Source organism: Taudactylus pleione, unplaced genomic scaffold (genome assembly GCF_031769625.1).
Source record: "Taudactylus pleione unplaced genomic scaffold, aTauple2 ptg000473l, whole genome shotgun sequence".
Taxonomy (NCBI): Eukaryota; Metazoa; Chordata; class Amphibia; order Anura; family Myobatrachidae; genus Taudactylus; species Taudactylus pleione.
The window spans coordinates 5,431,246-5,445,108 of NW_028284875.1; the positions used below are offsets into that span (position 1 = coordinate 5,431,246).

A 13,863-nucleotide genomic window follows, 5' to 3' on the forward strand; every position below is an offset into this window, starting at 1 on the left:
ATATTTTCCCTATGCAACATTAAAGTTACATATATCTATAGCAAATATTATTTAAGATAAATAAACAGGAATTATTTTACAATTTTGATAATATTGAACTGTACAACAATGGCATGAATTCATTGCAATATACACCTATGGATACATAAAACTGGGCAATAACACAAATGCACAATATAATTGATTACCTTATGATTAGAATATTACTTTTATTAGGTACTTTATTATTGGGTGCAGTAGTTTAGTGGATTTAAAAAGTAACTAATTTAAAATGAATAAACCAAGTTAATTTACTTAGTCAACTCGATGCTAAAATCACTCAACTAAAAATAATGCGCTTTGACCATGTGCTCATGTGGCGCAATCGGTCTGTGCGCAGAACTTAAAAGACAGTATCTATTGAGCAATCCTGAGGTTGTGAGTTCAAGCCTCACCTGGAGCAAATGTAATTTTTTTTCTAATGTCATCAGTTAATGATTATCATCTGCTTCCTGAACATCCTGATATGAAGGCAGAAAAAAAACACAAACATGACTGTTTTTAAGTACCAGTACACACAGCTGCTTTGGTTCATATGCAGTGTAAACATTACTTTAGTTAGTCAACAAAATGGAATGCAAAAGACTACCTCTTTATTGGTAAAAGAGTTGCATCAATCTGTTTTGCTACAATGTAACATGAGGGTCCACACTATTAGGTCTGGATAGTACAATCACATTTCATGCTGGGATTTGTAAAACAAAGAACACAAATAAACGGCTTTCCTATATCGCAACAATTAATGATTATACTAATGAAAAATTCAGTTTCACTCAAAGATGTTACTAAGCCCCAGTGGCCTAATGGATAAGGCACTGGCCTCCTAAGCCAGGGATTGTAGGTTCAAGTCCCATCTGGGGTGATAGGCTTTATTTCTTTAAAATAATTTTGGAAATGTTCCTTTCATTCTTGCTTCATACTGCACAAATGGCTCCACCAGAAACTTTTATCTGCTTATCACTCCGGAACTGTTCAGCTTGCAAAATTATGGCCCAGTATCTAAAAGCAGACATTTATCCTAATGACATTGTGGATTAGTTTTCTGAAAAGTTTACTATCACCTGGGACAGTGGCTTCAAGTCCCATCTAGGATGCATGTTCCTTTGTTGCTCATTCTCATTCTAGAAGTTATGTTTTTTTTCAATTCAGGTGACTATCTTAATGGTATTGCAGAAAATCCATATATACCAAAACATACCTATTAAGTTTTAATTGCAATTTAATATCAGAGTGGCTACAAAATAACAATTTCTATTGCAATTGCTGATGGGTTTCTTGAAGTCCTTTCATCCATGTCATCAAAAGGGTAATTTTCTGCCTTTTATATTTCTTTGGACACTGACTTTACTGAAAATTTAGGTGCTTCAGACCAAAAAAACAATGTTTACCTTTAAATATAGAGCACAAGTGAGATTTAACTTATTTTTATTTAAAGATACTGCATTTTTTGGTATTATAGTGTATATTTTCCCTATTCAACATTAAAGTTACATATATCTATAGCAAATATTATTTAAGATAAATAAACAGGAATTATTTTACAATTTTGATAATATTGTACTGTACAATAATGGCATGAATTCATTGCAATATACACCTATGGATACATAAAACTGGGCAATAACACAAATGCACAATATAATTGATTACCTTATGATTAGAATATTACTTTTATTAGGTACTTTAGTATTGGGTGCAGTAGTTTAGTGGATTTAAAAAGTAACTAATTTAAAATTAATAAACCAAGTTAATTTACTTAGTCAACTCGATGCTAAAATCACTCAACTAAAAATAATGCGCTTTGACCATGTGCTCCTGTGGCGCAATCGGTCTGTGCGCAGAACTTAAAAGACAGTATCTGTTGAGCAATGCTGAGGTTGTGAGTTCAAGCCTCACCTGGAGCAAATGTAATTTTTTTTCTAATGTCATCAGTTAATGATTATCATCTGCTTCCTGAACATCCTGATATGAAGGCAGAAAAAAAACACAAACATGACTGTTTTTAAGTACCAGTACACACAGCTGCTTTGGTTCATATGCAGTGTAAACATTACTTTAGTTAGTCAACAAAATGGAATGCAAAAGACTACCTCTTTATTGGTAAAAGAGTTGCATCAAACTGTTTTGCTGCAATGTAACATGAGGGTCCACACTATTAGGTCTGGATAGTACAATCACATTTCATGCTGGTATTTGTAAAGCAAAGAACACAAATAAACGATTAGTTTCCTGAAAAGTTTACTATCACCTGGGACAGTGGCTTCAAGTCCCATCTAGGATGCATGTTCCTTTGTTGCTCATTCTCATTCTAGAAGTTATGCTTTTTTTCAATTCAGGTGACTGTCTTAATGGTATTGCAGAAAATCCATATATACCAAAACATACCTATTAAGTTTTAATTGCAATTTAATATCAGAGTGGCTACAAAATAACAATTTCTATTGCAATTGCTGATGGGTTTCTTGAAGTCCTTTCATCCATGTCATCAAAAGGGTAATTTTCTGCCTTTTATATTTCTTTGGACACTGACTTTACTGACAATTTAGGTGCTTCAGACCAAAAAAACAATGTTTACCTTTAAATATAGAGCACAAGTGAGATTTAACTTATTTTTATTTAAAGATACTGCATTTTTTGGTATTATAGTGTATATTTTCCCTATTCAACATTAAAGTTACATATATCTATAGCAAATATTATTTAAGATAAATAAACAGGAATTATTTTACAATTTTGATAATATTGTACTGTACAATAATGGCATGAATTCATTGCAATATACACCTATGGATACATAAAACTGGGCAATAACACAAATGCACAATATAATTGATTACCTTATGATTAGAATATTACTTTTATTAGGTACTTTAGTATTGGGTGCAGTAGTTTAGTGGATTTAAAAAGTAACTAATTTAAAATTAAAAACCAAGTTAATTTACTTAGTCAACTCGATGCTAAAATCCCTCAACTAAAAATAAAGTGCTTTGTCCATGTGCTCCTGTGGCGCAATCGGTCTGTGCGCGGTACTTATAAGACAGTATCTGTTGAGCAATCCTGAGGTTGTGAATTCAAGCCTCACCTGAAGCAAATGTAATTTTTTTTCTAATTTCATCAGTTAATGATTATCATCTGCTTCCTGAACATCCTGATATGAAGGCAGAAAAAAAACACAAACATGACTGTTTTTAAGTACCAGTACACACAGCTGCTTTGGTTCATATGCACTGTAAAAATTACTTTAGTTAGTCAACAAAATGGAATGCAAAAGACTACCTCTTTATTGGTAAAAGAGATGCATCAATCTGTTTTGCTGCAATGTAACATGAGGGTCCACACTATTAGGTCTGGATAGTACAATCACATTTCATGCTGGGATTTGTAAAGCAAAGAACACAAATAAATGGCTTTCCTATATTGCAACAATTAATGATTATACTAATGAAAAAATCAGTTTCACTCAAGATGTTACTAAACCCCAGTGGCCTAATGGATAAGGCACTGGCCTCCTAAGCCAGGCATTGTGGGTTCAAGTCCCATCTGGGATGATAGGCTTTATTTCATTAAAATAATTTTGGAGATGTTCCTTTCATTCTTGCTTCATACTGCACAAATGGCTCCACCAGAAACTTTTATCTGCTTATCAATCCGGAACTGTTCAGCTTGCAAAATTATGGCCCAGTATCTAAAAGCAGACATTTATCCTAATGACATTGTGGATTAGTTTCCTGAAAAGTTTACTATCACCTGGGACAGTGGCTTCAAGTCCCATCTAGGATGCATGTTCCTTTGTTGCTCATTCTCATTCTAGAAGTTATGTTTTTTTTCAATTCAGGTGACTATCTTAATGGTATTGCAGAAAATCCATATATACCAAAACATACCTATTAAGTTTTAATTGCAATTTAATATCAGAGTGGCTACAAAATAACAATTTCTATTGCAATTGCTGATGGGTTTCTTGAAGTCCTTTCATCCATGTCATCAAAAGGGTAATTTTCTGCCTTTTATATTTCTTTGGACACTGACTTTACTGAAAATTTAGGTGCTTCAGACCAAAAAAACAATGTTTACCTTTAAATATAGAGCACAAGTGAGATTTAACTTATTTTTATTTAAAGATACTGCATTTTTTGGTATTATAGTGTATATTTTCCCTATTCAACATTAAAGTTACATATATCTATAGCAAATATTATTTAAGATAAATAAACAGGAATTATTTTACAATTTTGATAATATTGTACTGTACAATAATGGCATGAATTCATTGCAATATACACCTATGGATACATAAAACTGGGCAATAACACAAATGCACAATATAATTGATTACCTTATGATTAGAATATTACTTTTATTAGGTACTTTAGTATTGGGTGCAGTAGTTTAGTGGATTTAAAAAGTAACTAATTTAAAATTAATAAACCAAGTTAATTTACTTAGTCAACTCGATGCTAAAATCACTCAACTAAAAATAATGCGCTTTGACCATGTGCTCCTGTGGCGCAATCGGTCTGTGCGCAGAACTTAAAAGACAGTATCTGTTGAGCAATGCTGAGGTTGTGAGTTCAAGCCTCACCTGGAGCAAATGTAATTTTTTTTCTAATGTCATCAGTTAATGATTATCATCTGCTTCCTGAACATCCTGATATGAAGGCAGAAAAAAAACACAAACATGACTGTTTTTAAGTACCAGTACACACAGCTGCTTTGGTTCATATGCAGTGTAAACATTACTTTAGTTAGTCAACAAAATGGAATGCAAAAGACTACCTCTTTATTGGTAAAAGAGTTGCATCAAACTGTTTTGCTGCAATGTAACATGAGGGTCCACACTATTAGGTCTGGATAGTACAATCACATTTCATGCTGGTATTTGTAAAGCAAAGAACACAAATAAACGATTAGTTTCCTGAAAAGTTTACTATCACCTGGGACAGTGGCTTCAAGTCCCATCTAGGATGCATGTTCCTTTGTTGCTCATTCTCATTCTAGAAGTTATGCTTTTTTTCAATTCAGGTGACTGTCTTAATGGTATTGCAGAAAATCCATATATACCAAAACATACCTATTAAGTTTTAATTGCAATTTAATATCAGAGTGGCTACAAAATAACAATTTCTATTGCAATTGCTGATGGGTTTCTTGAAGTCCTTTCATCCATGTCATCAAAAGGGTAATTTTCTGCCTTTTATATTTCTTTGGACACTGACTTTACTGACAATTTAGGTGCTTCAGACCAAAAAAACAATGTTTACCTTTAAATATAGAGCACAAGTGAGATTTAACTTATTTTTATTTAAAGATACTGCATTTTTTGGTATTATAGTGTATATTTTCCCTATTCAACATTAAAGTTACATATATCTATAGCAAATATTATTTAAGATAAATAAACAGGAATTATTTTACAATTTTGATAATATTGTACTGTACAATAATGGCATGAATTCATTGCAATATACACCTATGGATACATAAAACTGGGCAATAACACAAATGCACAATATAATTGATTACCTTATGATTAGAATATTACTTTTATTAGGTACTTTAGTATTGGGTGCAGTAGTTTAGTGGATTTAAAAAGTAACTAATTTAAAATTAAAAACCAAGTTAATTTACTTAGTCAACTCGATGCTAAAATCCCTCAACTAAAAATAAAGTGCTTTGTCCATGTGCTCCTGTGGCGCAATCGGTCTGTGCGGGGTACTTATAAGACAGTATCTGTTGAGCAATCCTGAGGTTGTGAATTCAAGCCTCACCTGAAGCAAATGTAATTTTTTTTCTAATTTCATCAGTTAATGATTATCATCTGCTTCCTGAACATCCTGATATGAAGGCAGAAAAAAAACACAAACATGACTGTTTTTAAGTACCAGTACACACAGCTGCTTTGGTTCATATGCACTGTAAAAATTACTTTAGTTAGTCAACAAAATGGAATGCAAAAGACTACCTCTTTATTGGTAAAAGAGATGCATCAATCTGTTTTGCTGCAATGTAACATGAGGGTCCACACTATTAGGTCTGGATAGTACAATCACATTTCATGCTGGGATTTGTAAAGCAAAGAACACAAATAAATGGCTTTCCTATATTGCAACAATTAATGATTATACTAATGAAAAAATCAGTTTCACTCAAGATGTTACTAAACCCCAGTGGCCTAATGGATAAGGCACTGGCCTCCTAAGCCAGGCATTGTGGGTTCAAGTCCCATCTGGGATGATAGGCTTTATTTCATTAAAATAATTTTGGAGATGTTCCTTTCATTCTTGCTTCATACTGCACAAATGGCTCCACCAGAAACTTTTATCTGCTTATCAATCCGGAACTGTTCAGCTTGCAAAATTATGGCCCAGTATCTAAAAGCAGACATTTATCCTAATGACATTGTGGATTAGTTTCCTGAAAAGTTTACTATCACCTGGGACAGTGGCTTCAAGTCCCATCTAGGATGCATGTTCCTTAGTTGCTCATTCTCATTCTAGAAGTTATGCTTTTTTTCAATTCAGGTGACTGTCTTAATGGTATTGCAGAAAATCCATATATACCAAAACATACCTATTAAGTTTTAATTGCAATTTAATATCAGAGTGGCTACAAAATAACAATTTCTATTGCAATTGCTGATGGGTTTCTTGAAGTCCTTTCATCCATGTCATCAAAAGGGTAATTTTCTGCTTTTTATATTTCTTTGGACACTGACTTTACTGACAATTTAGGTGCTTCAGACCAAAAAAACAATGTTTACCTTTAAATATAGAGCACAAGTGAGATTTAACTTATTTTTATTTAAAGATACTGCATTTTTTGGTATTATAGTGTATATTTTCCCTATGCAACATTAAAGTTACATATATCTATAGCAAATATTATTTAAGATAAATAAACAGGAATTATTTTACAATTTTGATAATATTGAACTGTACAACAATGGCATGAATTCATTGCAATATACACCTATGGATACATAAAACTGGGCAATAACACAAATGCACAATATAATTGATTACCTTATGATTAGAATATTACTTTTTTTAGGTACTTTATTATTGGGTGCAGTAGTTTAGTGGATTTAAAAAGTAACTAATTTAAAATGAATAAACCAAGTTAATTTACTTAGTCAACTCGATGCTAAAATCACTCAACTAAAAATAATGCACTTTGACCATGTGCTCCTGTGGCGCAATCGGTCTGTGCGCAGAACTTAAAAGACAGTATCTGTTGAGCAATGCTGAGGTTGTGAGTTCAAGCCTCACCTGGAGCAAATGTAATTTTTTTTCTAATGTCATCAGTTAATGATTATCATCTGCTTCCTGAACATCCTGATATGAAGGCAGAAAAAAAACACAAACATGACTGTTTTTAAGTACCAGTACACACAGCTGCTTTGGTTCATATGCAGTGTAAACATTACTTTAGTTAGTCAACAAAATGGAATGCAAAAGACTACCTCTTTATTGGTAAAAGAGTTGCATCAATCTGTTTTGCTGCAATGTAACATGAGGGTCCACACTATTAGGTCTGGATAGTACAATCACATTTCATGCTGGTATTTGTAAAGCAAAGAACACAAATAAACGATTAGTTTCCTGAAAAGTTTACTATCACCTGGGACAGTGGCTTCAAGTCCCATCTAGGATGCATGTTCCTTTGTTGCTCATTCTCATTCTAGAAGTTATGCTTTTTTTCAATTCAGGTGACTGTCTTAATGGTATTGCAGAAAATCCATATATACCAAAACATACCTATTAAGTTTTAATTGCAATTTAATATCAGAGTGGCTACAAAATAACAATTTCTATTGCAATTGCTGATGGGTTTCTTGAAGTCCTTTCATCCATGTCATCAAAAGGGTAATTTTCTGCCTTTTATATTTCTTTGGACACTGACTTTACTGACAATTTAGGTGCTTCAGACCAAAAAAACAATGTTTACCTTTAAATATAGAGCACAAGTGAGATTTAACTTATTTTTATTTAAAGATACTGCATTTTTTGGTATTATAGTGTATATTTTCCCTATTCAACATTAAAGTTACATATATCTATAGCAAATATTATTTAAGATAAATAAACAGGAATTATTTTACAATTTTGATAATATTGTACTGTACAATAATGGCATGAATTCATTGCAATATACACCTATGGATACATAAAACTGGGCAATAACACAAATGCACAATATAATTGATTACCTTATGATTAGAATATTACTTTTATTAGGTACTTTAGTATTGGGTGCAGTAGTTTAGTGGATTTAAAAAGTAACTAATTTAAAATTAATAAACCAAGTTAATTTACTTAGTCAACTCGATGCTAAAATCCCTCAACTAAAAATAAAGTGCTTTGCCCATGTGCTCCTGTGGCGCAATCGGTCTGTGCGCGGTACTTATAAGACAGTATCTGTTGAGCAATCCTGAGGTTGTGAATTCAAGCCTCACCTGAAGCAAATGTAATTTTTTTTCTAATTTCATCAGTTAATGATTATCATCTGCTTCCTGAACATCCTGATATGAAGGCAGAAAAAAAACACAAACATGACTGTTTTTAAGTACCAGTACACACAGCTGCTTTGGTTCATATGCACTGTAAAAATTACTTTAGTTAGTCAACAAAATGGAATGCAAAAGACTACCTCTTTATTGGTAAAAGAGATGCATCAATCTGTTTTGCTGCAATGTAACATGAGGGTCCACACTATTAGGTCTGGATAGTACAATCACATTTCATGCTGGGATTTGTAAAGCAAAGAACACAAATAAATGGCTTTCCTATATTGCAACAATTAATGATTATACTAATGAAAAAATCAGTTTCACTCAAGATGTTACTAAGCCCCAGTGGCCTAATGGATAAGGCACTGGCCTCCTAAGCCAGGCATTGTGGGTTCAAGTCCCATCTGGGATGATAGGCTTTATTTCATTAAAATAATTTTGGAGATGTTCCTTTCATTCTTGCTTCATACTGCACAAATGGCTCCACCAGAAACTTTTATCTGCTTATCAATCCGGAACTGTTCAGCTTGCAAAATTATGGCCCAGTATCTAAAAGCAGACATTTATCCTAATGACATTGTGGATTAGTTTCCTGAAAAGTTTACTATCACCTGGGACAGTGGCTTCAAGTCCCATCTAGGATGCATGTTCCTTAGTTGCTCATTCTCATTCTAGAAGTTATGCTTTTTTTCAATTCAGGTGACTGTCTTAATGGTATTGCAGAAAATCCATATATACCAAAACATACCTATTAAGTTTTAATTGCAATTTAATATCAGAGTGGCTACAAAATAACAATTTCTATTGCAATTGCTGATGGGTTTCTTGAAGTCCTTTCATCCATGTCATCAAAAGGGTAATTTTCTGCTTTTTATATTTCTTTGGACACTGACTTTACTGACAATTTAGGTGCTTCAGACCAAAAAAACAATGTTTACCTTTAAATATAGAGCACAAGTGAGATTTAACTTATTTTTATTTAAAGATACTGCATTTTTTGGTATTATAGTGTATATTTTCCCTATGCAACATTAAAGTTACATATATCTATAGCAAATATTATTTAAGATAAATAAACAGGAATTATTTTACAATTTTGATAATATTGAACTGTACAACAATGGCATGAATTCATTGCAATATACACCTATGGATACATAAAACTGGGCAATAACACAAATGCACAATATAATTGATTACCTTATGATTAGAATATTACTTTTTTTAGGTACTTTATTATTGGGTGCAGTAGTTTAGTGGATTTAAAAAGTAACTAATTTAAAATGAATAAACCAAGTTAATTTACTTAGTCAACTCAATGCTAAAATCACTCAACTAAAAATAATGCACTTTGACCATGTGCTCCTGTGGCGCAATCGGTCTGTGCGCAGAACTTAAAAGACAGTATCTATTGAGCAATCCTGAGGTTGTGAGTTCAAGCCTCACCTGGAGCAAATGTAATTTTTTTTCTAATGTCATCAGTTAATGATTATCATCTGCTTCCTGAACATCCTGATATGAAGGCAGAAAAAAAACACAAACATGACTGTTTTTAAGTACCAGTACACACAGCTGCTTTGGTTCATATGCAGTGTAAACATTACTTTAGTTAGTCAACAAAATGGAATGCAAAAGACTACCTCTTTATTGGTAAAAGAGTTGCATCAATCTGTTTTGCTACAATGTAACATGAGGGTCCACACTATTAGGTCTGGATAGTACAATCACATTTCATGCTGGGATTTGTAAAACAAAGAACACAAATAAACGGCTTTCCTATATCGCAACAATTAATGATTATACTAATGAAAAATTCAGTTTCACTCAAAGATGTTACTAAGCCCCAGTGGCCTAATGGATAAGGCACTGGCCTCCTATGCCAGGGATTGTAGGTTCAAGTCCCATCTGGGGTGATAGGCTTTATTTCTTTAAAATAATTTTGGAAATGTTCCTTTCATTCTTGCTTCATACTGCACAAATGGCTCCACCAGAAACTTTTATCTGCTTATCACTCCGGAACTGTTCAGCTTGCAAAATTATGGCCCAGTATCTAAAAGCAGACATTTATCCTAATGACATTGTGGATTAGTTTTCTGAAAAGTTTACTATCACCTGGGACAGTGGCTTCAAGTCCCATCTAGGATGCATGTTCCTTTGTTGCTCATTCTCATTCTAGAAGTTATGTTTTTTTTCAATTCAGGTGACTGTCTTAATGGTATTGCAGAAAATCCATATATACCAAAACATACCTATTAAGTTTTAATTGCAATTTAATATCAGAGTGGCTACAAAATAACAATTTCTATTGCAATTGCTGATGGGTTTCTTGAAGTCCTTTCATCCATGTCATCAAAAGGGTAATTTTCTGCCTTTTATATTTCTTTGGACACTGACTTTACTGAAAATTTAGGTGCTTCAGACCAAAAAAACAATGTTTACCTTTAAATATAGAGCACAAGTGAGATTTCACTTATTTTTATTTAAAGATACTGCATTTTTTGGTATTATAGTGTATATTTTCCCTATTCAACATTAAAGTTACATATATCTATAGCAAATATTATTTAAGATAAATAAACAGGAATTATTTTACAATTTTGATAATATTGTACTGTACAATAATGGCATGAATTCATTGCAATATACACCTATGGATACATAAAACTGGGCAATAACACAAATGCACAATATAATTGATTACCTTATGATTAGAATATTACTTTTATTAGGTACTTTAGTATTGGGTGCAGTAGTTTAGTGGATTTAAAAAGTAACTAATTTAAAATTAATAAACCAAGTTAATTTACTTAGTCAACTCGATGCTAAAATCACTCAACTAAAAATAATGCGCTTTGACCATGTGCTCCTGTGGCGCAATCGGTCTGTGCGCAGAACTTAAAAGACAGTATCTGTTGAGCAATGCTGAGGTTGTGAGTTCAAGCCTCACCTGGAGCAAATGTAATTTTTTTTCTAATGTCATCAGTTAATGATTATCATCTGCTTCCTGAACATCCTGATATGAAGGCAGAAAAAAAACACAAACATGACTGTTTTTAAGTACCAGTACACACAGCTGCTTTGGTTCATATGCAGTGTAAACATTACTTTAGTTAGTCAACAAAATGGAATGCAAAAGACTACCTCTTTATTGGTAAAAGAGTTGCATCAATCTGTTTTGCTACAATGTAACATGAGGGTCCACACTATTAGGTCTGGATAGTACAATCACATTTCATGCTGGGATTTGTAAAGCAAAGAACACAAATAAACGGCTTTCCTATATCGCAACAATTAATGATTATACTAATGAAAAATTCAGTTTCACTCAAAGATGTTACTAAGCCCCAGTGGCCTAATGGATAAGGCACTGGCCTCCTAAGCCAGGGGTTGTGGGTTCAAGTCCCATCTGGGGTGATAGGCTTTATTTCTTTAAAATAATTTTGGAGATGTTCCTTTCATTCTTGCTTCATACTGCACAAATGGCTCCACCAGAAACTTTTATCTGCTTATCAATCCGGAACTGTTCAGCTTGCAAAATTATGGCCCAGTATCTAAAAGCAGACATTTATCCTAATGACATTGTGGATTAGTTTCCTGAAAAGTTTACTATCACCTGGGACAGTGGCTTCAAGTCCCATCTAGGATGCATGTTCCTTTGTTGCTCATTCTCATTCTAGAAGTTATGCTTTTTTTCAATTCAGGTGACTGTCTTAATGGTATTGCAGAAAATCCATATATACCAAAACATACCTATTAAGTTTTAATTGCAATTTAATATCAGAGTGGCTACAAAATAACAATTTCTATTGCAATTGCTGATGGGTTTCTTGAAGTCCTTTCATCCATGTCATCAAAAGGGTAATTTTCTGCTTTTTATATTTCTTTGGACACTGACTTTACTGACAATTTAGGTGCTTCAGACCAAAAAAACAATGTTTACCTTTAAATATAGAGCACAAGTGAGATTTAACTTATTTTTATTTAAAGATACTGCATTTTTTGGTATTATAGTGTATATTTTCCCTATGCAACATTAAAGTTACATATATCTATAGCAAATATTATTTAAGATAAATAAACAGGAATTATTTTACAATTTTGATAATATTGAACTGTACAACAATGGCATGAATTCATTGCAATATACACCTATGGATACATAAAACTGGGCAATAACACAAATGCACAATATAATTGATTACCTTATGATTAGAATATTACTTTTTTTAGGTACTTTATTATTGGGTGCAGTAGTTTAGTGGATTTAAAAAGTAACTAATTTAAAATGAATAAACCAAGTTAATTTACTTAGTCAACTCGATGCTAAAATCACTCAACTAAAAATAATGCACTTTGACCATGTGCTCCTGTGGCGCAATCGGTCTGTGCGCAGAACTTAAAAGACAGTATCTGTTGAGCAATGCTGAGGTTGTGAATTCAAGCCTCACCTGAAGCAAATGTAATTTTTTTTCTAATTTCATCAGTTAATGATTATCATCTGCTTCCTGAACATCCTGATATGAAGGCAGAAAAAAAACACAAACATGACTGTTTTTAAGTACCAGTACACACAGCTGCTTTGGTTCATATGCACTGTAAAAATTACTTTAGTTAGTCAACAAAATGGAATGCAAAAGACTACCTCTTTATTGGTAAAAGAGATGCATCAATCTGTTTTGCTGCAATGTAACATGAGGGTCCACACTATTAGGTCTGGATAGTACAATCACATTTCATGCTGGGATTTGTAAAGCAAAGAACACAAATAAATGGCTTTCCTATATTGCAACAATTAATGATTATACTAATGAAAAAATCAGTTTCACTCAAGATGTTACTAAGCCCCAGTGGCCTAATGGATAAGGTACTGGCCTCCTAAGCCAGGCATTGTGGGTTCAAGTCCCATCTGGGATGATAGGCTTTATTTCATTAAAATAATTTTGGAGATGTTCCTTTCATTCTTGCTTCATACTGCACAAATGGCTCCACCAGAAACTTTTATCTGCTTATCAATCCGGAACTGTTCAGCTTGCAAAATTATGGCCCAGTATCTAAAAGCAGACATTTATCCTAATGACATTGTGGATTAGTTTTCTGAAAAGTTTACTATCACCTGGGACAGTGGCTTCAAGTCCCATCTAGGATGCATGTTCCTTTGTTGCTCATTCTCATTCTAGAAGTTATGCTTTTTTTCAATTCAGGTGACTGTCTTAATGGTATTGCAGAAAATCCATATATACCAAAACATACCTATTAAGTTTTAATTGCAATTTAATATCAGAGTGGCTACAAAATAACAATTTCTATTGCAATTG

The 13,863-nt window shown here is 32.9% G+C and overlaps 8 non-coding genes across 8 annotated transcripts; all 8 read left to right on the forward strand.

Moving 5' to 3' along the window:
• The first annotated feature begins 828 nt into the window (after window positions 1–828).
• On the forward strand, window positions 829–901 carry TRNAR-CCU (transfer RNA arginine (anticodon CCU)). The gene has a single exon. It is a non-coding gene; the product is annotated as a tRNA-Arg (tRNA).
• Window positions 902–3,514: 2,613 nt separating this feature from the next.
• On the forward strand, window positions 3,515–3,587 carry TRNAR-CCU (transfer RNA arginine (anticodon CCU)). Its single transcript has one exon. It is a non-coding gene; the product is annotated as a tRNA-Arg (tRNA).
• A 2,613-nt stretch (window positions 3,588–6,200) lies between these two features.
• Window positions 6,201–6,273, forward strand: TRNAR-CCU (transfer RNA arginine (anticodon CCU)). Its single transcript has one exon. It is a non-coding gene; the product is annotated as a tRNA-Arg (tRNA).
• Window positions 6,274–8,887: 2,614 nt separating this feature from the next.
• On the forward strand, window positions 8,888–8,960 carry TRNAR-CCU (transfer RNA arginine (anticodon CCU)). Its single transcript has one exon. It is a non-coding gene; the product is annotated as a tRNA-Arg (tRNA).
• A 949-nt stretch (window positions 8,961–9,909) lies between these two features.
• Window positions 9,910–10,002, forward strand: TRNAL-UAA (transfer RNA leucine (anticodon UAA)). The gene is given in 2 exon segments: window positions 9,910–9,947; window positions 9,967–10,002. It is a non-coding gene; the product is annotated as a tRNA-Leu (tRNA).
• A 386-nt stretch (window positions 10,003–10,388) lies between these two features.
• Window positions 10,389–10,461, forward strand: TRNAR-CCU (transfer RNA arginine (anticodon CCU)). The gene has a single exon. It is a non-coding gene; the product is annotated as a tRNA-Arg (tRNA).
• A 1,428-nt stretch (window positions 10,462–11,889) lies between these two features.
• Window positions 11,890–11,962, forward strand: TRNAR-CCU (transfer RNA arginine (anticodon CCU)). Its single transcript has one exon. It is a non-coding gene; the product is annotated as a tRNA-Arg (tRNA).
• Window positions 11,963–13,389: 1,427 nt separating this feature from the next.
• TRNAR-CCU (transfer RNA arginine (anticodon CCU)) lies at window positions 13,390–13,462 on the forward strand. Its single transcript has one exon. It is a non-coding gene; the product is annotated as a tRNA-Arg (tRNA).
• Window positions 13,463–13,863: the final 401 nt, after the last annotated feature.